The sequence below is a fragment of the Dipodomys merriami genome, unplaced genomic scaffold (genome assembly GCF_024711535.1).
Source record: "Dipodomys merriami isolate MVZ:Mamm:240054 unplaced genomic scaffold, mDipMer1.0.p SCAF_5, whole genome shotgun sequence".
Classification (NCBI taxonomy): domain Eukaryota; kingdom Metazoa; phylum Chordata; class Mammalia; order Rodentia; family Heteromyidae; genus Dipodomys; species Dipodomys merriami.
Genome location: NW_027206068.1, coordinates 19,521,115 through 19,543,879, shown reverse-complemented (window position 1 = coordinate 19,543,879; position 22,765 = coordinate 19,521,115). Strand labels below are relative to the sequence as shown.

At 36.3% G+C, this 22,765-nt stretch overlaps 1 protein-coding gene and 1 non-coding gene across 2 annotated transcripts in view; both read right to left on the bottom strand.

Annotated features, from left to right (window-relative positions):
* Positions 1-22,765, bottom strand: part of Agmo (alkylglycerol monooxygenase) — a 321,568-nt gene that overhangs the window by 29,375 nt on the left and 269,428 nt on the right. The window lies entirely within an intron of this gene.
* On the bottom strand, positions 20,249-20,355 carry LOC138810319 (U6 spliceosomal RNA). The gene has a single exon (XR_011367111.1). It is a non-coding gene; the product is annotated as a U6 spliceosomal RNA (small nuclear RNA).

Genomic DNA, 22,765 nt, shown 5'->3' with positions numbered 1-22,765 from the left:
CCCTTGCTGTCAGCTCAGTGATATATGACTTGTAATGGGATGTTTCCAGCCTTCACTTCCATATGGCCGCCTACACTTTAGGTAATACACCCTGCCTGCAATGCAACCCACTTTCCAGAAAACATCTGGGACCCATTCCTGTTCTATTAGCTACAACAATGCCTCCTACAGACACAAATGATTCACAGGACAACATCCCTTCACTAGAAGATGAAATTAGGAAGTTTCATTGATAGTTTTATCATGTTTACAGATGATACCATACACAAATACGGTATACATCCAACCACAAAATTTCTTGTGTAAACTCATGTAGCTAATACATTCAAGAGTAAAGTTGAATGTAGGAGCTAGAATTTGAACATTAAAATCTATCCCCCATCAGAGTGTCGCTTTGTCCCGCTACCTTTGCTACTTCATACTTCATACTAGAAATAAGCCTCCATCTGCACGTTCCCCTCTTCCTTCCTTCCCTCTGAAAAGTGAATTTGGGATAGAGAAAAAAAATAACTTTGCTAACTTCATAAACCTATCAACCATTTCAAGTTCAAATTTAAAAACAAATGAATTCCTTTGGTGAATTAAAATGTGAGAAGTGTAAATGCTCATGGAAAAATGAAAAGACAATATAAAATCCACATCAATAGGAAGAAAATATAAAATAAATATTATTTGCACTTGCAAGTACTCCACAAACCAACCAAGAGGCTCACACTTTGAATAAATATTTGCTATCATTGAATCTCAAGTGTGCTGCATGGTTTTAGTACAGGGACAGAAACATTTCCACTTGCTATCATGAGAGTGTGCCTTCAATTGCCAATTTGCAACTATCAACAATAATTAAATTCAAACTATATTTCCTATTTTTATGTTAAGCTCAAATTGTATTAACAGTTTACATTAGTTCCTCATATAAAAGCATTAAGTGTTTACATATAGGCATTTTCTAACTTTATTCTTTTTTTTTTTTTTTTGTCGGTCGTGGGACTTGAACTCTAGGCCTGGACGCTGTCCCTGAGTGCTTAAGCTCTATGCAAGCGCTCTACCACTGGAGCCACAGTTCCACTTCCGGTTTTCTGAGTGGTTTATTGGAGATAAGAGTCTCACAGTCTTTCCTGCCCTGTTCCTATGTTTTCCTACTTGAAATGATAGATTATTATTACTCTACAAAATTTATAGTCAAAATTTACATATAAGAACAATTGAGGACCTCAAATCCTGGTGAATAGAATCTCTGCAATTTTTCAGAGCTGAGCATGAGCAATTGCAAAGGCTTTCCCTGTCAAGCCTCACAGGAAAGCCGCCTTCCAGTGGTGAGCAGCCAGTGTGGACCTAAAAGTTCCAGTGAAAGACTCATGCTTTCCCTGGTAGGTAATCATCTTTTGAATGTTTTCAAAGACATGGGTCCTATACATTCCTAGAGCTCTTTATCTGAGGTTTAGGAAAGATGATTTCACTGAAACTTTCATGGTTGTGGTGAGAGGTGAGATAGTGTGTTGGTGGTGGTGGTAGTGAAGGACTCTTTGAAGTGGTTTTCCCATTCTAACATAGTATCCACTACTTACTCCTAGTGTGCTTCATTCTCTCATCTCAATTGTGTTTCATACAGATATTGGAGAATTTAATTAGGGTTTTTTTCAACAAGAGATCCCTAAGTGTCTACTGAACCACCATGACTTGGTCCCAAAGGGCCATTCTATGGGTTAATGATGATAGAAGGACTGCCTAAGTTCTCAGTTACAAACTGTTACCTGTGCCATCATGGTAATGAAAACATGACTCTTTCATTATTGGTTTGTTGCTATAATTAGCTAGTATTATTAATACATAGTGACTCAAGTTTTTGTTTTTCCCACAGCAGAGCCACAGATAAGAAAAGTGAAATACTTAATTTATAATTAGGTGAATAGATCAATGCACTTATAATTAGAACATTATCATCAGAAAGATTTTCTCAGAATTATAAAATATCAACTGCTATGAAGGAACATATATATATATATATATATATATATATATATATATATTACAAATAATATATTTGATAGGAGATAAATTTGATCTCAGTTATATTCTGTTATATTTTGAAACATGTTTGAATTCTGTTGTCTTTTTTATTTATTTTTTTTGGGGGGGTCCAGTCATGGGGCCTGAACTCTGGGCCTGGGTGCTGTCCCTCAGCTCTTCAGCTCAAGGCTAGTGCTCTACCACTTGAGCCACAGTACCACTTATGGCTTTTTTCTTTTTGCTTATGTGGTGCTGAGGAATCGAATCCAGGGCCTCAGGCATGCAAGGCAAGTATTCTACCACTGAGCCACCTTCCCAGCCCTCTGTTGTCTTTTTTGTCCTATACTTAAATCTTATTTATTTTGTCCTGTACTTAAATCCTTCAAATAGCATAGTTTGAAAGCTTTAGCCTCTCCATGTACCTCACACTAACTCTGAAACACAAGTCAGCGCGTCCTTTTGTATTTCTCAACATTCTCCACCTATCTGGATCAACTTGGCATTTCTCTCATGAACTTTCTTTGAGTTTCATTTTGCATTGAACAAAATACAAATAATGCTGGATACTTTAGAATTCTAAATCTTTATGGATCCCTGGACTATCATGAGCTTTCTTTGAGTTTCGTTTTGCACTGAAAAAAATACAAATAATGTTGGATACTTTAGAATTCTAAATCTTTATGGATTCCTGGACTATCTGTGAAATATTTTTTGTCTTCTAGGTCTGTTAGGGAAAAGAAGTAATTTTCTTTTGCACCTCTTGTGAAAAACCATGCAATTCTGCAGCTACAAAATGATGGTATACCAAAAGTGACATCACTCTGAACAGCAAAGCTAATGGAACACTAATTTACAAATTTACAAATTAATAAATTATAGTCTAATTATAAATTAGACATCAGAAACACAAAAGAATGAGCTACATTAAAAGACTGCTTTCTGGGTATAAAATTAATCCTCAAAAGTCAAAACTCAAAATGTTTCTGTATGCCCAAAATGAGAAGAGCACAGTTGAAATCAGGAAATCAACTCATTTTGTAATAGCACCACAAAAAATATAATACCTAGGAGTTAACTAAAGAAGTGAAAAACCTCAATGAAGAAAACTTTAAAAACCTGAAAAAAGAAATTAAAGCAGAACTAAGGAAGTGGAAAAAACTCCCATGTTCCTGGATTGGGAGGATTAGCATCATTAAAATGCCAATACTGCCAAAGGCAATCTACAAATTCAATGCAATAACTATTAATATCCCAACTTCACTCTTCAATTAAATAGAAGAAACAATCCAAAAATTTATATGGAACAATAAAAGACCCCCAAATAGCAAAAACAATCCTTAGTAGAAAGAACAGTGCTGGAGGAATATCAATACCAAACTTCAAACTCTACTACAAAGCCATAGTAATCAAAACATCTTGGTACTGGCACAAGAACGGACCTGAGGACCAATGGAATAAAACTAAAGATATAGAAATGAACCTTCAGACTTATAACTACCTAATCTTTGATAAGGGAGCCAGAAAAATAGAATGGAAGAAGATAGCTTCTTCAATAAATGGTGCTAGCAAAACTGGTTAAACACCTGTAGAAAACTAAAGTTAGATTCTCATATATCATGCTGTACCAGAATCAATTCCAAATGGATCAAAGACTTGAAGTAAAGCAGATACCCTGAAAACATTACAGGAACAATAAGAGAAACTCTAGGGCTCCTTGGAATAGGCCAGAAGTTTCTTAATAAAGACCCAGAAACACAACAAATCAAAGACAGGTTAGACAAATGGGATGGCATTAAACTGCAGAGCTTCTTCACAGCAAAGGCCAATGCTAGCAAGATCAATAGAAAGCCCATGGATTGTGAGAAAAAAATCTTCACTAGCCATATGACAGACAAGGGCCTCATATCTAATATATGTTTAGAACTTAAATGCAAACCAAAAACAACACTGGGATTATACCTTACTCCAGTTAGAATGGCTATAATCAATCTAATAACAACAGATCCTGGAGGGGATGTGGCCAAAAGAGAATACTACTACACAGTTGGTAGGAGAGTAAATTTGTTCAACCACTCTGGAAAGCAGTATGGAGTTTCCTCAAAAAACTACACATAGAGTTTTCCTATGACCCAGAAATCTCACTTCTGGGTATTTACTTAAAAGATCACAAACAAGGCCATACTAAAGGCACCAGCACAACTATGTTTATCACATCATTATTCACCATAGCTAAGATATGGAACCAACACATATATCCCTCAGTACATGAATGGATCAAGAATATATATATGGATAAATATGAATATATATACATATATGAATTGGGATCCTATGCTTCTATCAAAAGGAATGAGACCACCCCATTTATTAGGAAATGGAAAGACTTGGAAAAAATCACATTAAGTGAAGTAAGCCAGACCCAAAGAAATACAAATCTCATGGTTTCCCTTATTTGCAATAATTAGTATACGTGTAGGATAATCTTATCATATAAGCAGAAAAAGCTAAAACTTTATGTACATATGGCCACATAAGATGATGCTAAACAAAATGAACCCCAAGGTATGGACACAAGAGGATTTTTTGTTGTTGTTTTTAATTACTATTTTTTTTTGTTTCTTTGTAAGTTCTTCCCCCTATGGAATATCCCCTGTTGTCACTGTATTTGATTTTAGTACCTTGCATCTTGTATATACATTTATCTAGTTTGGGGAGGAGAAAAGGAAATAACAAAATGCTGAAACAACAATACAGGATGACCCATTGCAACAATGAGACTCACAAGACGCTATGTTGGAAATGAACTTTACAACTTCTCTTGCGGAAGGGAAGGGATAGTTGGAGAAAAACTAAGGAGGGGAACAATGTTCGACAAGAAATATACACATTACCTTCCTTATGTAACTGTAATCCCTCTTTTCAGCATCTTTACAATAAAATTGTTTTTAGAAGACTGCTTTTTAATGATCTTCAAAACATGTTTTATAATCTTTCCATTTATAATTCTCTTAATATTTGCCACATAATTGTATCTGCTTTCTAAGAAAGGTCTCCAATGTGATTTTTAAACTTCTCCATTTCCTCTTTTCTTTTCTTGTCTTCAATATTGAAATGGCCTCCCATCCTCCATTGCCACGCCCATCACTCTACAAAATCACCCATGAATCTGGCAGAAGACATCAGCCTGCTCTTTTGCTGGGCATGATAAATGTAGGCATCATGAATATCCGCATACATGTGGAGAATCAGGTTTCTGAACAAATCAGAGTGTTGCAGAAGGTAACAAATTCAGAAGCAAAAGACAGCTATAGAGTAATACCTTATTTTTTTCTGCCCCAGTGCTGGATACAGGATACATGAGGCATACACATGTGAGTCTGGCACCACTGCTAACTTGAAGAACCAGAGTTTTGTGGAGGAGGTAGGCATGATCACTTAATGAATTCATTTAAAGCATTTTTTGTGGGAAGAAGAGTTCTGCTTCAGTAACATGGAATGTGCAATGTCTGTGGCAAGATATGAGGAATGTCTGCCACTCAGCCATGAATGAGACAGCTGCCAACAAATGCAACCTAAATCAAAGGAGGTTTTTACCTGACAGCATTGCATAATTACAGTTCACACTTCAGTACGCCACAAAACACAGCAATTACACAAGCATTTAACATTAAACATAAAAACCACACACACACACACACACACACACACACACGCACACACACACAGGCACACACACAAAATTAAATTAAAAATCCCATCTGGTTGAATATATCCTGTAAGAGGTAGTTCCAACAATATCAACTGGGAAAAAGAGGACTTTAGCACAGACAAGGGAGAGGAAGAACATAAAGTTCAAAGTGTATGTGTGGGAACAAAGCATTTGAAGAAAAACTGGAAATTATAAAACACTAAATGTGAAATAGATGGTATTTTATACCATGATTTCCTATCATAAAATCAAACTATCATTCTAGAAAAATAACCACTAGTTAGTTTTCATTCATGTTTTCTGTCAGGAAAGGAAAGAAATGAAGGGGAAAATTCTAAAAGAAAATATAGAAAACAATAAGAATGAAGAAAAGTAATGAATAGTGTTGTTGATATCTACAAATATTCACATGATACATTGTTTTGAATACTGCAGAGTATGAAATATATATTAAAAGCTGACATAAACCTGTAATCCTGGTATTTGTGAGACAGAAGCAGGAGTGACAGTTTGAGGCCAGTGTGGCTACTTAATTCTCACTACATCCTTCTCAAGAAACTAAACAAAGCTCAGCTAAAGTAAACTAAAATAAATGGCACAAGGAAAATTAAACTATATGGGGTGCTAGCCTCAGCTTGGTCTTGTGAATTCTGGTTTGGCTGTGTATGACAGGTATGTGTCCCTTCTGGGATCTCAGTGCATATTAGATGCATGGTGGTGAAAAAATACAGCCCACTACATGGTGGGACTTGAAAATAGACAATAGTTATAAAATAATAATAAAGAAAAAAAGAAATCAAGGGCCTGAGAGAGGCAGCTGTTGCTTAAAAGTTACAAAGTTCTTTTGGGAAATATAGAAAAGTTTTGGAGTATACTCAATTACAAGGAAAGGTACACTTAAGATCTTCATGCAAAATATGCTGAAATGTACACTACAAAGATCAAGTAGGTAAAATTTCATATTAAATACAATAATAAGTTTTTAATTAACAATTACTTTATAACAATGAAAAATTGTAAAACATAATATGATGGCTGGACTAAAGTGATTCATACCTAGATCAGGAGGCTCAGATCTGAGGAACTTGGTTGAAGCCAGCTGAGGCAGGAAAGTCCATGAGACTCTTATTTCAAGTAATCAGCAAGAAGCCAAAAGATTGGGAGATACTAAAGTGGTAGATGTCCAGTGTTATCAGAAAATGTCAGAGTTCAAGCTCCATATAGCATATATAATATATAGTCCCTATATACATATTTATAGTAAATATAATATGCTATACACACAGTGTATTTAATATACAAAGTCCTATATAGTGTATATAATATACAGTATTTTATATGCTATATTATATTGGTATATATTTATGTAATATACTTTATATTATTCATTCATTTATTAATTATATATAAAATATATATGCATATATATTCCAATATTAAAAAGCAAATAGTTATGCAAAAGTTATGCAGAATCTTAAAGTCAAGTGGAGAGAGTGGGACCAATTTAGAAATTAATAGGTTACTGTAACAAGAGGCTTTGCTACATATGCTAGAAGACCTAAAGGGAAAGGTTGGAGTTATGAGAATACAAGAGCCCCCAAAGTCTTAGAAGAAAGATATAGAATCTCCCAACAAGAGTTAGGACCTTGAAGGAGACAGACCTGTGCTGAAGATGCTGCCCCAGGTGCAGGAGAAAATATTGTGGCTCCTCTTTCTGTCCTAACCATTCATTTTCCATTGCTGATCAAGCTATAGGAGACTGACAAAGCAGTTTGAAATGGTAATTCCTTGCAATATGGAACAAAGTGAGGGAGGGACAAGAAGTGAATCTGAGTGCAAGCAAGCAATTAATGCTGACCAAAATCATTGCTGAGTGCAGTGAGCACCAAAGGAAAAAGCATGTGAGATGTTAAAATAAATATTTAAAAAGGTTAAAAATGAATACCTGAAATCCTGAAGAGGATTAAAAGTAATTTTACCATCTATGTGTCTTATTTTGACCACAGTCAAATTTTTCTTTTGTTTTTTTTTTTGGGGTCTGGTCGTGGGGCCTGAACTCTGGGCCTGGGCACTGTCCCTCAGCTCTAGGCTAGCGCTCTTCCACTTGAGCCACAGCACCACTCCCGGCTTTTTTCTTTTTGCTTATGTGGTGCTGAGGAATCGAACCCAGGGCCTCAGGCATGCAAGGCGAGCGCTTTACCACTGAGCCACCATCCCAGCCCCACACAGTCAAATTTTTGTTTACCAGTAAACCATTTGAATCTTCCAATCCGAAGTTCCTTTTTGCCTTCCTGGAAGGAGACATGGTGTATTCCTCATCATTCCTAATCACCTTGTTCTGTGTCGGTGTCTGTTTCTCATAAGGTTGTCATCATATAATTCTTAATGTTCCTCACCTTTCTAACATAATAAAGGTCCAAAATACATCTGCAATTTGCTGATTTGTGGTCTTGCCTGCAGGCAAACTATTCTCAAAATATCATGAAAGAAAATAATTTACAAAACAATTCTTATTGAGACACTCTCTCCTTTAAAAGCAACTTTTTCTCTCTCTCTTAAAGTCATGGATATACATCAGGGTAAGCAAAATCTTTTTAGAGAAGAACAGAGTGTAAACATCTTAGGTTTTTACATGCCGTTTTATGTCCTATCCACAACTCAACTCTGATGTTGCAGTGCTGCCATAGCCGAAAGACAACAAAAGCAAACTGTAAATACGTGGACATGGCTATATTCCAGCACCAGTCTGTATTGGAATGTGAATTTCATATCACCTCAAGTGTACCAAAATGTTATTCTTCATTTGATTTATATACTATTTATTCAGGTAAAATCCATTCTTAGCTTGAAGAGAGTACAAAAGCAAAGGCAGGTTTCAGATCTCTACATTACAGCATATCCTTTCTAATATAGGATCTCTGACCACTTTCTCCATTATATCTGTTCCCATGCTCCAATCTCATCCAATAGAGTTGTACTGAGCTATTCAATTCTCTGGAGTTTGCCAGACTTTCTTTCTCTGATTTGAGTGATTATTTGTGTGCAGATTTTACAAACTAGAACTCACACTCTTCTCTGAGACTCTTGTCCAGAACCTGGGAGCTGCTTTTATCCTCTGGTTTTCTATCATCATTCATATATGTGCATATATATGACAATTCTTACTGTGCTAAAATTATTTGTACATGCTTCTATTTGCCTTTCACTGTTTACCAAATAAGGACAAAGATCCTCCTTTAGTTGTGTTTCATCCTTAGAAGATTCCAAATTCCTGGGTTAGGTCAAGTACACATAGAATAGTTTTCCAGCTGAGCACTGGTAGCTCATGCCTGTAATTCCAGCTACTCCTGAGGCTGAGATCTGAGAATAATGGTTCAAAGGCAGCCCTGGCAGGAAAGTCCATGAAACTCTTATCTCCAATTAACAGAAAACTGGAAGTGGAGCTATGGCTCAAATGGTAGAGTACTAGGCTTGAGCTGAAGAACTCAGAGTTCAAGCCCACTACCCCTCCCAAATTTTTTTTTTTAAATTTAAGACTAGTCTAATATACAAAGTGAGATCCTGTCTCAAAAATAATAAATAAAATAAATAAGTAAACAAAATAATTCTATGCCTCCATCAGAAAGAATGACATTGCCCCATTTGTTAGGAAATGGAAAAACTTGGAAAAAATTATATTAAGTGCAGTAAGCCAGGCCCAAAGAAACATAGGTCCCATGGTTTCCCTTATTTGTAATATCTAGTATATGTATGAGTCAAGCGGAAAAGGTCAGATAATGTGATGTCAGGAAAATGAACCCTTAGATGTGTATTTTAATGTTTTTTTCTTTCATGCATGTGTTACTAACGCATTTATAAGATTATCTCTTTGTTGATTGTATGTCCCTCCCCCACAGTATAACCCCTGCTTTCACTATATTTGATGTCAGTATAACTTGTGGAGGAGATGGGGAAAAACCAGTTGTTTAAGGATACAGGTGGACCTGTTGCAACAATGAGAAGTACAATGGTCATGTCCAAAGCGAGCTTTACAACGTCGGTGCGGGGGGGGGGGGGGGGGGGAAGGAGAAGGATTGGGATTGGGGCGAGGGGGGAAGCTGGGAAGGGATGTGAAGGGTAAACAAAGGAGGGTGCAATGCTTGGTAAGAAATGTACGCATTATCCTGCCCATGTAATTGTAACTCCTCTGTACAGTATGTTCACAAATAAAATTAAATTAAATTTTAAAAAAATAAGTAAACAAATTAAGTAAAAAACAAACTAAAATACAAAATAATAGTTGATTACTAAATTATAGTGCTAATATGTTAAAAAAATTCAATAGTTTTGGTTCTCTTAAGGAATCATAATAAAGGATATTTAGAAATATTCTATCATATATGCAGTACCAAATAAGGTTGATTCAGTCTATTATAGTTAAAAGTGCAATTCCCTATTCATAAACAACTGGAAGTGTGCCTGAAGAGCGGAGGTAGCTATGATCAAATGTAATTGATTATTGCATTGTTTTCCTAGAGACCAAATTAATTTTATGTTTTAATTTTAAAATTGGATCTTAAAAGAGAAAAAATTGTGATTGAGGATCACAAATAACCACTAGTAATAATAGACCCTGGGAGGAAAGGAGTTGAAATCCCCACCTAAAAAAATAAAACAAAACCAAAAACACACATTGCAAGATTTTTTCCCATTGTTTTAAGTCTGTTTGGATAGAAGGAAATAATTCCCTCTCACAAGTAATTTGAAACAATGCTTTTATGGGACAAACTAGTAAACAAGGCAATATTGTATTTCTGAATACAGAATTTGTTTGCTTTTATCTTTTTTTCAGTATAATTTTTTAAAAAACTACAAAGAAATTCTCTACCAAAATTGCCTTCTCTGTAGCCCTTCATTGGGAAATTATCCTAGAGACATTACTGCCTACAGAGCCAGTACATAACAACCTTCCAATACCACAAAGAAATGTTAAGTGAAAGGAAATGATATGCTGTTCTCTACATCCTGAACAAGATGAGCAAGCATAAAGAATTCAAGTTATACCCTGGAAAATATTACCAGTGTAAAGATTTAAAGACATTGGACTGACTCCTTGACTAAAATCAATCATTCTGAAGGTTTTAAAAGAAAAGATAAATTTCCATTCATGTGCAGTAGTTTGACATTGCCCTGTCTAAGATGTTTTTAATGAAATTTCTTGCAGTAAGATAACCCTTTAAAGACCATGTGAAAAAATCACATTTAAGCAGGCTGAGAACAGTCAAAGAGAAAGACAGGAATTGCGTGAACGTGAGGAAGCTAATTAAAGAGTAATGCAGGAATTGTGAGAGTGGCATGACAATAGACAAAGATCAATAGAGGCATTCATGGAATCCATAAACAGGCAGCTGAAAGAAGTCAGGGAGACCACAAAGGGAATGCTGAATGGAGCCCGACAGAAGGAAGGGGAGTCCAAGAAAACTATAACCAATCAACTAAGTGATTTGAGAATAAACACTGAACACCAAATTAAGGAAGTAAATAAGTTCATACAAGATCTAAAACAAGCTCCAACAAAGAATTTGAAGCCATCAAAGCCAACCAATTAGAAGGAAAAAAATAAAAAACAAAGTAGAAAGTCTTGGCAGTTAGGTTAGACCATGCAGAAGATCGAATTTTGGGGATTGAAGACAGCCTAGATATTATAGAGAAAGAACATATAACGATCCAAGACAAATCCAAGAAATATGATCGATCTATTCAAAATTAGGAAGGTCTAATCTGAGGAAAATGGGTATAGAGGAGCACCTAGAGAGAGAAGTTAATGGTCTAGGAAATTTGTTTAACAAGATCCTAGCAGAGAATTTCCCAAACATGCAAAAAGATAGGCCTATTCAGATACAAGAATCTTTTAGAACCCCAAATAGACCAGACCAGAATAGGACCTCCAACCGTCACATTATAATCCATACAGGATCAATTCAGACCAAGAAAATGGTCCTTAAAGTTGTCAAGGAGAAAAGATCAATCACCAATTCTAATTGGTGATTAGAATCAGCTCAGATTTCTCAGCAGAGACAATTAAATCAAGAAGAGCCTGGAAGGATGTATGCCGTGCCCTAAAGACTAACAACTATCAACCAAGAATATTGGACCCAGCTAACCTCTACTTCATAACCGAGGGTCAAATAAAAACCTTCCATATCAAAGAAAAAACTGAAACAATATATCTCCACCAAACCAGCCCTACAAAAGATACTTAAAGATGTCCTACACATAGAAAACAACAAGACCACAATAAAGATCAAGAAACCGCACCCAAACTGAGAATCCAAGAACCATAGGAAGAATCCAGTTGCCACAGCCCACAAGAAGATGGATAACATGGCAGGAACGCCCAAATACCTCTCAGTCCTAACTCTCAAAATTAACAGATTTAACTCTCCAATTAAGCAACATAGACTGTCTAGTTGGATTAAAAAGCAAGATCTTTCTGTCTGTTGCCTTCAGGAGTCACACCTTGCCCATAAAAACAAACAACTTTTGAAAGTGAAAGGCTGGAACAAAATCTACCAAGCAAATGGCCCCCATAAGGAGGTAGGAGTTGCAGTTGCAACATCAGATAAAATAGACTTTAAACTAAAATTAGTGAGAAAAGATAAAGAAGGTCGCTACATACTAATTAAGGGATCTTTCCTTCAGGAGGATATTAGAATTCAAAATATCTATTTGCCAAACAACGGAGCACCCAACTTATCCAAGAAACACTACTTTCTCTCAAATCTCACATAGATCCAAAGACATTAATTGTTTGGGACTTTAACACACCACTATCCCCAGTAGATAGATCAACTCGGCAAAAACTCAACAGAGAAACTGCAGATCCCAACAGCTGCATAGAAAAACTAGCTTTAACAGACATCTACCAAATATTTCACCCAGCAGCATCAGAATACACATTTTTCTCAGCAGGACATGGAACATTTTCCAAAATAGACCACATTTTAGGTCACAAAGCAAAAATCCAAATTCAGAAACATTGAAGTTATACCTTGCAATCTCTCAGACCACAAGAGAATAAAATTAGAACTCAATACCAAAAGCCACCGAAGAAAGTCCTGTAACACATGGAGGCTGAACAACACACTGTTGAATCACCAGTGGATCATGGAAGAGAATAAAAGGAATTTCAAATGTTCGTGATATTCAGCAAAAAGGAACACACAAATTACCAGCTCCTCTGGGACACAACAAAGGCAGTACTCTAGGGAAGTTTATAGCTCTGAGTTCATACATCAACAAATTGGAGAGATCTGAAACCAACAATTTAACAAGACATCTGAACCTCCTTGAAAAAGAACAGCAAGATAAACCCCAATCCAGTAGATGGAAAGAAATAATTAAAATTAAATCAGAATTAAACAAATTAGAATTGAATGGAAAGAAATAATTAAAATTAAATCAGAATTAAACAAATTAGAATTGAAAAAAAATAGAATCAACAAAACAAAGAGTTGGTTCTTCGAAAATATTACCAAAATTGACAGACCCTTAGCAAATCTTATCAGAAAAAAAGAGAACACACCCAAATAAATAAACTCAGGGATGAGACTGGAAACATCACCACAGAAACAATCAAGATTCATAACATTATATGGAAATACTTCTCAAACCTTTATGCTAGTAAGTTTGAGAACTTGGTAGAAATGGACCTTTTTCCTAACAAAGATCTACATGCCGAAACTAAACCAAGATGAATTACACCATCTTAACAGGCCCATATCAAATATTGAAGTAGAAACAGAAATAAGAGACCTCCCATCCAAGAAAAGTCCAGAACCAGATGGATTTACAACAGAATTCTACAAGACATTCAAAACAGAGTTCACACCAATACTCTTCCAACTCTTCAATGAAATTGAAAGAGAAAATTCACTACCGAACTCATTCTATGAAGCCATCATAACCCTCTTCCCAAAACCAGACAGGGACTCATCAAAGAAAGAGAAGTATAGACCCATTTCTTTGATGAACATTGATGCAAAACTTCTCAACAAAATTTTGGCCAATCGACTTCAACAATTCACCCAAAAAGTCATAAACCACGATCAAACAGGATTCATTTCAGGGATGCAAAGCTGGTTCAATATACACAAATCAATTAATATAATTCATCACATCAACAAGAGCAAGGATAAGAACCACATGGTTATCTCAATAGTTGCAGAAAAAGCATTTGACAAGATCTAACACCCCTTTATGATGAAAGTTCTGGAAAAATTAGGAATCCATGGAACCCTCCTCAATACAATAAAGGCTGTGTTTAACAAACCTACAGCCAGCATTACACTTATAGTAAAGCCATTTCCTCTTATCTCAGGAATGAGACAAGGATGTCCACTCTCTCCACTTCTCTTCAATTTAGTATTAGAATGCCTAGCTACAGCAATAAGACAAGATGCAAACATAAAAGGGTTCCAAATAGGGAAAGATGAAGTAAAACTCCCCCTCTTTGCCGATGACATGATTTTTATCTAAAGAATCCCATGGACTCCACTCCCAAATTTGCCTCGGATCAGCTCTGTCGAGAGGACAGAGGACACCTAGGGGAGGAAGCTGGAATAGGGGGGGAGATGGCAAACAGACAACTCACACACAAGAGGAGTGGATGCTGAGTGCGATTTAATGCAGAGGATAGCAAACTTTTATAGCAAAAATCACCATAAGAAAGGACAAAAGGTTACACAATCTTGCTGCATGGCTTCATTTTTGGGTAGTCACCAGTTGGTCGCCTGATAGGCACTTGTTTCCAGCTTATCTCTAAGAAATACAATGGATTTCGATGTTTGTCACCAATTAAGCATTACCTTCTTTTATAGAGGCCTTAACTGTGAGATAAGATCTTTCCTGTTCCTTCTTTAATAGTAAGCACCAAGGAGACCTAGATCTAGCAAGTCTCTTAGTAAATAAAAGAGAGCAGCAGGAAATTCATTCTCCTAAATAGTTATCTCAGCAATTGCCATACATTCTTTCTGTTCTAGCTGAGCCTACAGCTTCTTGTAAATCCCTTACAAACAATTCCTTCTGCTGAAGTGACTTCGTGAAACCCCCAATACTTTTATATTTAATTATAACTTGTCTACTAGCCTCCATAAGAGGGGTTTCAGGGTAGCACTTAACTCTGGTGAGTTAGTCATATTTTAAGACACTCATCAGATATTGGAGTTGTCAACACTCTTAAGAAAGAGCTTTGAATAAGGGAACGTTGACAATGAGTAAGCACAATGAACAGCAGAAACAGTAAAAGATTAATAGGCACTCTTATACAGTGAAGAAAAGAAAAGCAAGAACAGAAACACATCTTTCCCAGGGGCTTGCCAGCATTTCCTGGAGTAGGCCTCTTTGAAGCCCTATTCTCTGAGGTAGACTTCGGTGAAGTCCCAATACTCAGAGATAGGTCTCTGTGAAGCCCCATTCTCAGGTCTGAAAGCAGGTTTCCCATGCTAAGCAGACTCCCCTGGAGTAGGCGTGGCACAAATTACTTAAGCTGATTCAAAACTTTGGCAAAGTAGCAGGGTATAAAATTAACCCTCAAAAATCAATGGCTTTTTTGTATGCCAACAATGAGAAAAGCATGGCTGAAATCAGGAAAGCAACTCCATTTGTAATAGCCCCACAAAAAATAAAATACCTAGAAATTAACTTAACCAAAGAAGTGAAGGACCTCTATGATGAAAACTTTAAAAACCTGAAGAAGGAAATCAAAACAGAATTTAGAAAGTAGAAAAAATTCCCATGTTCCTGGATTGGAAGAATCAATATCGTGAAAATGGCAATACTTCCCAAGGCTATCTACAAATTCAATATTCCAACCTCATTCTTCAAGGAAATAGAAGAGGCAATCCAAAAATTCATATGGAACAATAAAAGACCCCAAATAGCAAAAAAGATCTTTAACAGAAAGAACAGTGCTGGAGGAATATCAATACCAAATTTCAGACTCTACTACAAAGCCATAGTAATCAAAACAGCTTGGTATTGGCACAAGAACAGACCTCAGGACAAATGAAATAGGGCTGCAAACCCAGAAATGAACCCACAGACTTATAGCCATCTAATCTTTGATAAGGGAGCTAAAAAAATAAAATGGAAAGGGCTGGGAAGGTGGCTCAGTTGTAGAGTGTTTGCCTTGCATGCCTAAGGCCCTGGGTTAGATTCCTCAGCACCACATAAGCAAAAAGAAAAAGTGGAAGTGGCGCTGGGGCTCAAGTGGTATAGTGCTAGCCTTGAGCTGAAGAGCTGAGGGACAGTGTCCAGGCCCAGAGTTCAGGCCCCATGACCGGATTCCGCACCCCCCCAAAAAAATATCATGGAAGAAAGACAGCCCCTTCAGTAAATGGTGCTGGCAAAATTGGTTAATCACTTGTAGAAAACTAAAGCCAGATCATCATATATCATCCTGCACCAGAATCAAATCCAAATGGATCAAAGACCTTAGAGTCAAAGCAGACAACCTGAAAATGTTACTGGATGGAATAAGCGAAACCCTAGGTCTCCTTGGCACAGGACGAAATTTTCTTAATAGAGACCCAGAAACACAACAAATCAAAGAAAGGTTGGACAACTGTGATTGCATGAAATTGCAGAACTCCTGCATGGCAAAGGACATAGCTAGCAAGATCAATAGAAAGCCCACGGATTGGGAGAAGATCTTCACTAGCCATACAACAGACAAGGGTCTCCTATCTAAAATATACCTGGAACTCAAAAAATTAAATCCCCCAACAACAAATCCTCAAAGAAACAACTGCCCAATAAATAAGTGGGTTAAAGACTTACAGAGAAACTTTTCTGAAGAGGAAAGAAGGGTGGCCAATCGACACATGAAGAAATGCTCAACCTGTAATGTTTTCAGAGTGTCTGCTTTGACTTCAAGGTCTTTGATCCATTTGGAGTTGATTCTGGTGCAGGGTGATATATAAGGATCTAGCTTTAGTTTTCTACATGTAGTTAACCAATTTTGCCAGCACCATTTACTGAAGAGGCTGTCTTTCTTCCATTCTATTGTTTTAGCTTCCTTATCGAAGATTAGATGGCTATAGGTCTGTAGGTTCATTTCTGGGTTTTCAATTCTATTCCATTGGTCCTGAGGTCTGTTCTTATGCCAATACCAAGCTGTTTTGATTACTATGGCTTTATAGTAGAGTTTTAAATTTGGTATTGATATTCCTCCAGCAGTGTTCTTTCTGTTGAGGAGCGTTTTTGCTATTCGGGGTCTTTTATTGTTCCATATGAATTTTTGGATTGCCTCTTCTATTTCCTTCAAGAATGAGGCTGGAATTTTGATAGGTATTGCGTTGAATTTGTAGATAGCCTTGGGAAGTATTGCAATTTTCACGATGTTAATCTTTCCAATCCAGGAGCATGGGAGGCTTTGCCATTTTTTTAGTTCTGTGTTGATTTCCTTTTTCAAGATTTTAAAGTTTTCATCATAGAAGTCCTTCACTTCTTTAGTTAAGTTAATTCCTAGGATGGAATAGGAGAAACAGAAGGTCTCCTTGGCTCAGGCCGAAATTTTTTGAATAGAGACTCAGAAACACAACAAATCAAAGAAAGTTTGGACAACTGTGATTGCATGAAATTGCAGAACTCCTGCATGGCAAAGGACATAGCTAGCAAGATCAATAGAAAGCCCACGGACTGGGAGAAGATCTTTACTAGCCATAAAATGGACAAGGGTCTCATATCTAAAATATACTTGGAACTCAAAAAATTAAACCCCCCAACAATAAATCCTCAAAGAAACAATTGCCCAATAAATAAGTGGGCGAAAGACTTAAAGAGAAACTTCTCTGAAGAAGAAAGAAGGATGGCCAATAGACACATGAAGAAATGTTCAACATCCCTAGCCATAAAAGAAATGCAAATCAAAACAACATTGAGATATCACCTCACCCCAGTTAGAACGGCAAAAATCAAGAACTCTAACAACAACAGATGCTGGAGGGGATGTGGACAGAAAGGAACCTTACTTCATTGTTGGTGGGAATGTAAACTTGTTCAACCACTTTGGAAAGCAGTATGGAGGTTCCTCAAAAGACTTCACATAGATCTCCCCTATGACCCAGCAATCCCACTTTTGGGCATTTACCCAAATGTTTACAAACAAGACCACACTAAAGCTACCAGCACAACAATGTTTATTGCAGCATTATTTACCATAGCTAAAATATGGAACCAACCCAGATGTCCCTCAGCAGGTGAATGGATCAAGAAAATGTGGTATATATACACAATGGAATTCTATGCCTCCATCAGAAAGAATGACATTGCCCCATTTGTTAGGAAATGGAAAAACTTGGAAAAAATTATATTAAGTGAAGTAAGCCAGGCCCAAAGAAACATAGGTCCCATGGTTTCCCTTATTTGCAATATCTAGTATATGTATGAGTCAAGCAGAAAAGGTCAGATAATGTGAGGTCAGGAAAATGAACCCTTAGATATGTATTTTAATGTTTTTTTTCTTTCATGCATGTGTTTCTAATGCATTTATAAGATTATCTCTTTGTTGCTTTGTATGTCCCTCCCCCACAGTATAACCCCTGCTTTCACTATATTTGATGTCAGTATAACTTGTGGAGGAGATGGGGAAAAACCAGTTGTTTAAGAATACAGGTGGACCTGTTGCAACAATGAGAAGTATAAGTTGTCATGTCCAAAATGAGCTTTACAACGTCGGTGCAGGGGCGGGGGGGAGGAGAAGGATTGGGATTGGGCTGAGGGGGGAGGCTGGGAAGGGATGTGAAGGGTAAACCAAAGGAGGAGGCTGCAATGCTTGGTAAGAAATGTACGCATTATCCTGCCCATGTAATTGTAACTCCTCTGTACAGTATCTTCACAAATAAAATTAAATTAAATTAAAAAAAAGAAAGAAATGCTCAACCTCCCTAGCCATAAAAGAAATGCAAATCAAAACAACATTGAAATACCACCTCCCCCCAGTTAGAATGGTTATAATAAAGAACTCTAGAAACAACAGATGCTTGAGGGGATGTGGACAGAAGGGAACACTACTGCATTGTTGGTGGGAATGTAAACTTGTTCAACCACTTTGGAAAGTAGTATGGAGGTTCCTCAAAAAACTCCACATAGAGCTTTCCCTATGACCCAGCAATCCCACTTTTGGGCATTTACCCAACCGATCAGAAACAAGGCCATACTAAGGCTACCAGCACAACTATGTTTATTGCAGCATTATGTACCATAGCTAACATATGGAACCAATCCCTGAACTTGAAAGGTTTAATTTTTTAAATTATATTTACTGTCAAGTTGGTATACAAAGGGGTTACAGTTACATAAGTAAGGTAATAAGTACATATCTTGTCAAACTTGTTACCACTTCCCTCATTTTTCTCCCTCTTTCCCTCCCCTAAATCCTCCCTCAAACATATCATTTCCAACGTATTATCTTGTGAGTATCGCTGTTGCATTGGTTCCCCTGCTTGTCCTCTTTATCACCATTCTATTGTTCCCCTTCCCTTCCCTAATTCAGATAAACATATACATTACCAGGCTAAAAAAATCAAATACAGTGACAACAGGGAATTAAAGCATAGAGGGAAGAAAACACAAAAGAAAAAGAAATCACATAGTACATTAAAAAGCAACAAATATAACAAAGCAGAACCTCTGTGTCCATGTCTTGGAGTTCGTTTTGCTTAGCATCATCTTATAGGTCATATGTACATAGCTATTGAGCTACTCTGTTCAACTGCTAAGATTATCTTAAACATATAGCAATTATTGCAAGTAAGGAAAACTGTGGAACCTATGTTTCTTTGGGTCTGGCTTATTTCACTTAATATGACTTTTTTCCAAGTTTTTCCATTTCCTTACAAATGAGGTTGTGTCATTCTTTCTGATGGAATCATAGAATTCAGATAGATAGATAGATAGATAGATAGATAGATAGATAGATAGATAGATAGATAGATAGATAGATAGAAAGATAGATAGATAGATAGATATCACATTTTCTTGATCCATGCATGTACTGAGGAGCTTGGTTGGTTCCATATCTTAGCTATGGTGAATAATGCTGCAATAAACATAGTTGTGCTGGTAGCTTTAGAATAGCCTTGTTTGTGATCATTTGGGTAAATGCTCAAAAGTGGGATTGCTGGGTCATAGGGGAGCTCTATATTTAGTCTTTGGAGGAACCTCCATACTACTTTCCAGAGTGGTTGAATAAGTTTACACTCCCACCAACAGTGCAGTAGCATTCCCTTTTGGCCACATTCCCTCCAGCTCTTAGATTTCTTGATTATAGCCATTCTAACTGGGGTGAGGTGGCCAGAGAAGTTGAGCATTTCTTCATGTGTCTATTGGCCATTCTTATTTCCTCCTCAGAGAAGTCTCTTTTTAAGTCTTTAGTCCACTTATTAATCGGGTGGATGTTTCTTTGAGAATTTGTTTTTTGGGGGACTTAATTTTTGAGTTATAAGTATAGTTTAGATATGAGGCTCTTGTCTGTTGTATAGCTAGTGAAAAGTTATGGAAAGTTTCACAAATTTGCATGTCATCCATGCACAGCAGCCATACAAATATTCTCTGTATCGTTCCAATTTTAGTATATGTGCTGCCAAAGTGAGCACACCACTGTATTTCTTTTTTTATTTACTTAAAATTAATTGACTAGTAAATAATAATCTTAATTTTACCTTTGCCATCCATCAACAGGCCGTGATATGTCATATTCACAGTTGTCAAAATAAGACACAAATAATCCAGTTAGTAACTGGGCAAATAAAGTGAATTGACAGTTATAAAAAGAAGTACAAATGGTAGATACAAACAGTAGACACATGTGGAAACATTCAACATTCTCAGCTATAATGGAAATGCAAATAAAAACTCCTCTAGATATATCCTAACCCAGTCAGAATAGTTATCATCAAGAAAAAATCAAACAACAAAAAAGATAAAGAAATAAAAGGAAACCTCAGACCTTGTTGTAAATCAGTGTAGCCACTATGGAAATCAGTATGCAGCTTCCTTTAAAAAGCTGTATACCATCATACCTGGGTACTATCCAAAGCATTTTAAGTTAGCATGAAATTGAAATGACTGCAAATCCTTAATTCTAGCAGCCCTTTTCTCAATAGGCATAGAATGGAATTCAACACAGGTGCCCATAAACTGATGGATAAAGAAAATGTGGTTCATATACACAGTAGAATATTATTTAGCCATCAAATAAAACATTGTTTGTTGAAGGAAAAATAGATATAACTGGAGATCCTTAAGTTAAAATAAGTCATTCCTAGACAAATTCTTCACGTTTTCTCTCACAATTGTAATATAGACAATGTGACATGAATGTTAAAGGATAACTATTTGGGAAAAGGAACCAGTGAAAGGAGAAGATGATACAAGTGTGAAGGTGAACAAATTAAATTATGTTCATTTATAAAAATAGCATAATTAAATCCATTCAAATTTTGAAAATGGGAGCGATTAGGAGGGTGATGAGAGATGAATAGCGGGGGTGAATAAGATCCAAGGACATCATATGTGCATATGGAAATGTCACAATGGAAATCCTTTATTCAAATATCTATCGTATGCTAACAAAAAAAGGAACTAAATTTGGCAGTGGGTAGAATCTGGGACTTTCCATACTACATAAGACTTCTTGAACACAAAATAAAGCAGAAGAGATTTAAAAATCATCATTCAAGTAAGGAGTGGGTCTTAGAGGTAGTAGATACTAGGTCAAATTATAATTTTGTCCACAGACAATTATCTCAAACCATAAAGTAGTGTGAATAACTATAGTCTTTAGAATCAAATTATGATTTGATAATTCAATTTATCAATAGTCTTAAGAATAAATGCTGCAGAAGAATATAAAAGACTTATGGGGTATGTTACTAAATAATAGCTACAAAGATCCAGTATCATTCTGTTGTAGCTATTCGATCCAGATACCATAACAAATAATTAAATTGATTGCTGAATAACTAAATTATAAGCAACAACCTATAAAAGGAGCTAAGAGCAATCTGTGTAGTCAATACTATTGGAAATGCCTGCAGCACCTAATCTAATATTCATTACATTTACATAATGACTACCTTCTCCAGTGTACGATAAGAGATTTCAGGAGAAAATATAAAATAAGTCAACTATAATGCAAAAAATATGTATAATCATCATAAATAATGTTGCATAATTGTATCAAAATAATAAAATGATTTATAATATTGAATTAGGGAAGTAAGGTGACATTTTGATGATATTATACATAACATTCACCAATTTACTAAATTAAAATGTAAGACATATATTTTTACTATTTTTAAGTAGTTGTACAAAGGAATTGCCATTCCACACAACAGTCTATGTATACAATGAACCTTGATTCACTGTCATTCCTTTTATCATTCTCCCTAAAGGAGAGATTTTATTTTATTTTATTTATTTATTTTTGGGTCCGGTTGTGGAGCCTGAACTCTGGGCCTGGGAGCTGTCCCTCAGCTTTTCAGCTCAAGGCTAGCACTCTACCACTTGAGCCACAGCACCACTTCCGGCTTTTTTCTTTTTGCTTATGTAGTGCTGAGGAAGCGAACCCAGGGTCTCAGGCATGCAAGGCAAGGACTCTACCACTGAGCCACCTTCCCAGCCCAAGGAGAGATTTTAAATGGAAGAACAAACATAATATATCGTTAAGAATTTCAGAAGGTGTGGGAGGAAATATCTGAGGGGAATTTCTTATATCACTTAAAATTTTTCCTTTATTACTCTATTTATAATTGAATATATTCTAACAGAGATTGAGAAGAAAACGTCATATTAATGTGAAGAACATGGTGAGAGATTGACTTTTCAATGTTACTAACTCGACCCAAGTCATCAGGAAAAATCCAAGCAATGTATCTTTTAAAGTTGGGTGGTAAACATTTATCAATGTTTCTTTGTTCTCTCTAGCAGCCAAGGAATTATTACTCTCTGGACTCTACTATTATTTTATCATCTGGAGACCTAACAGAGCATCTGGTTAAA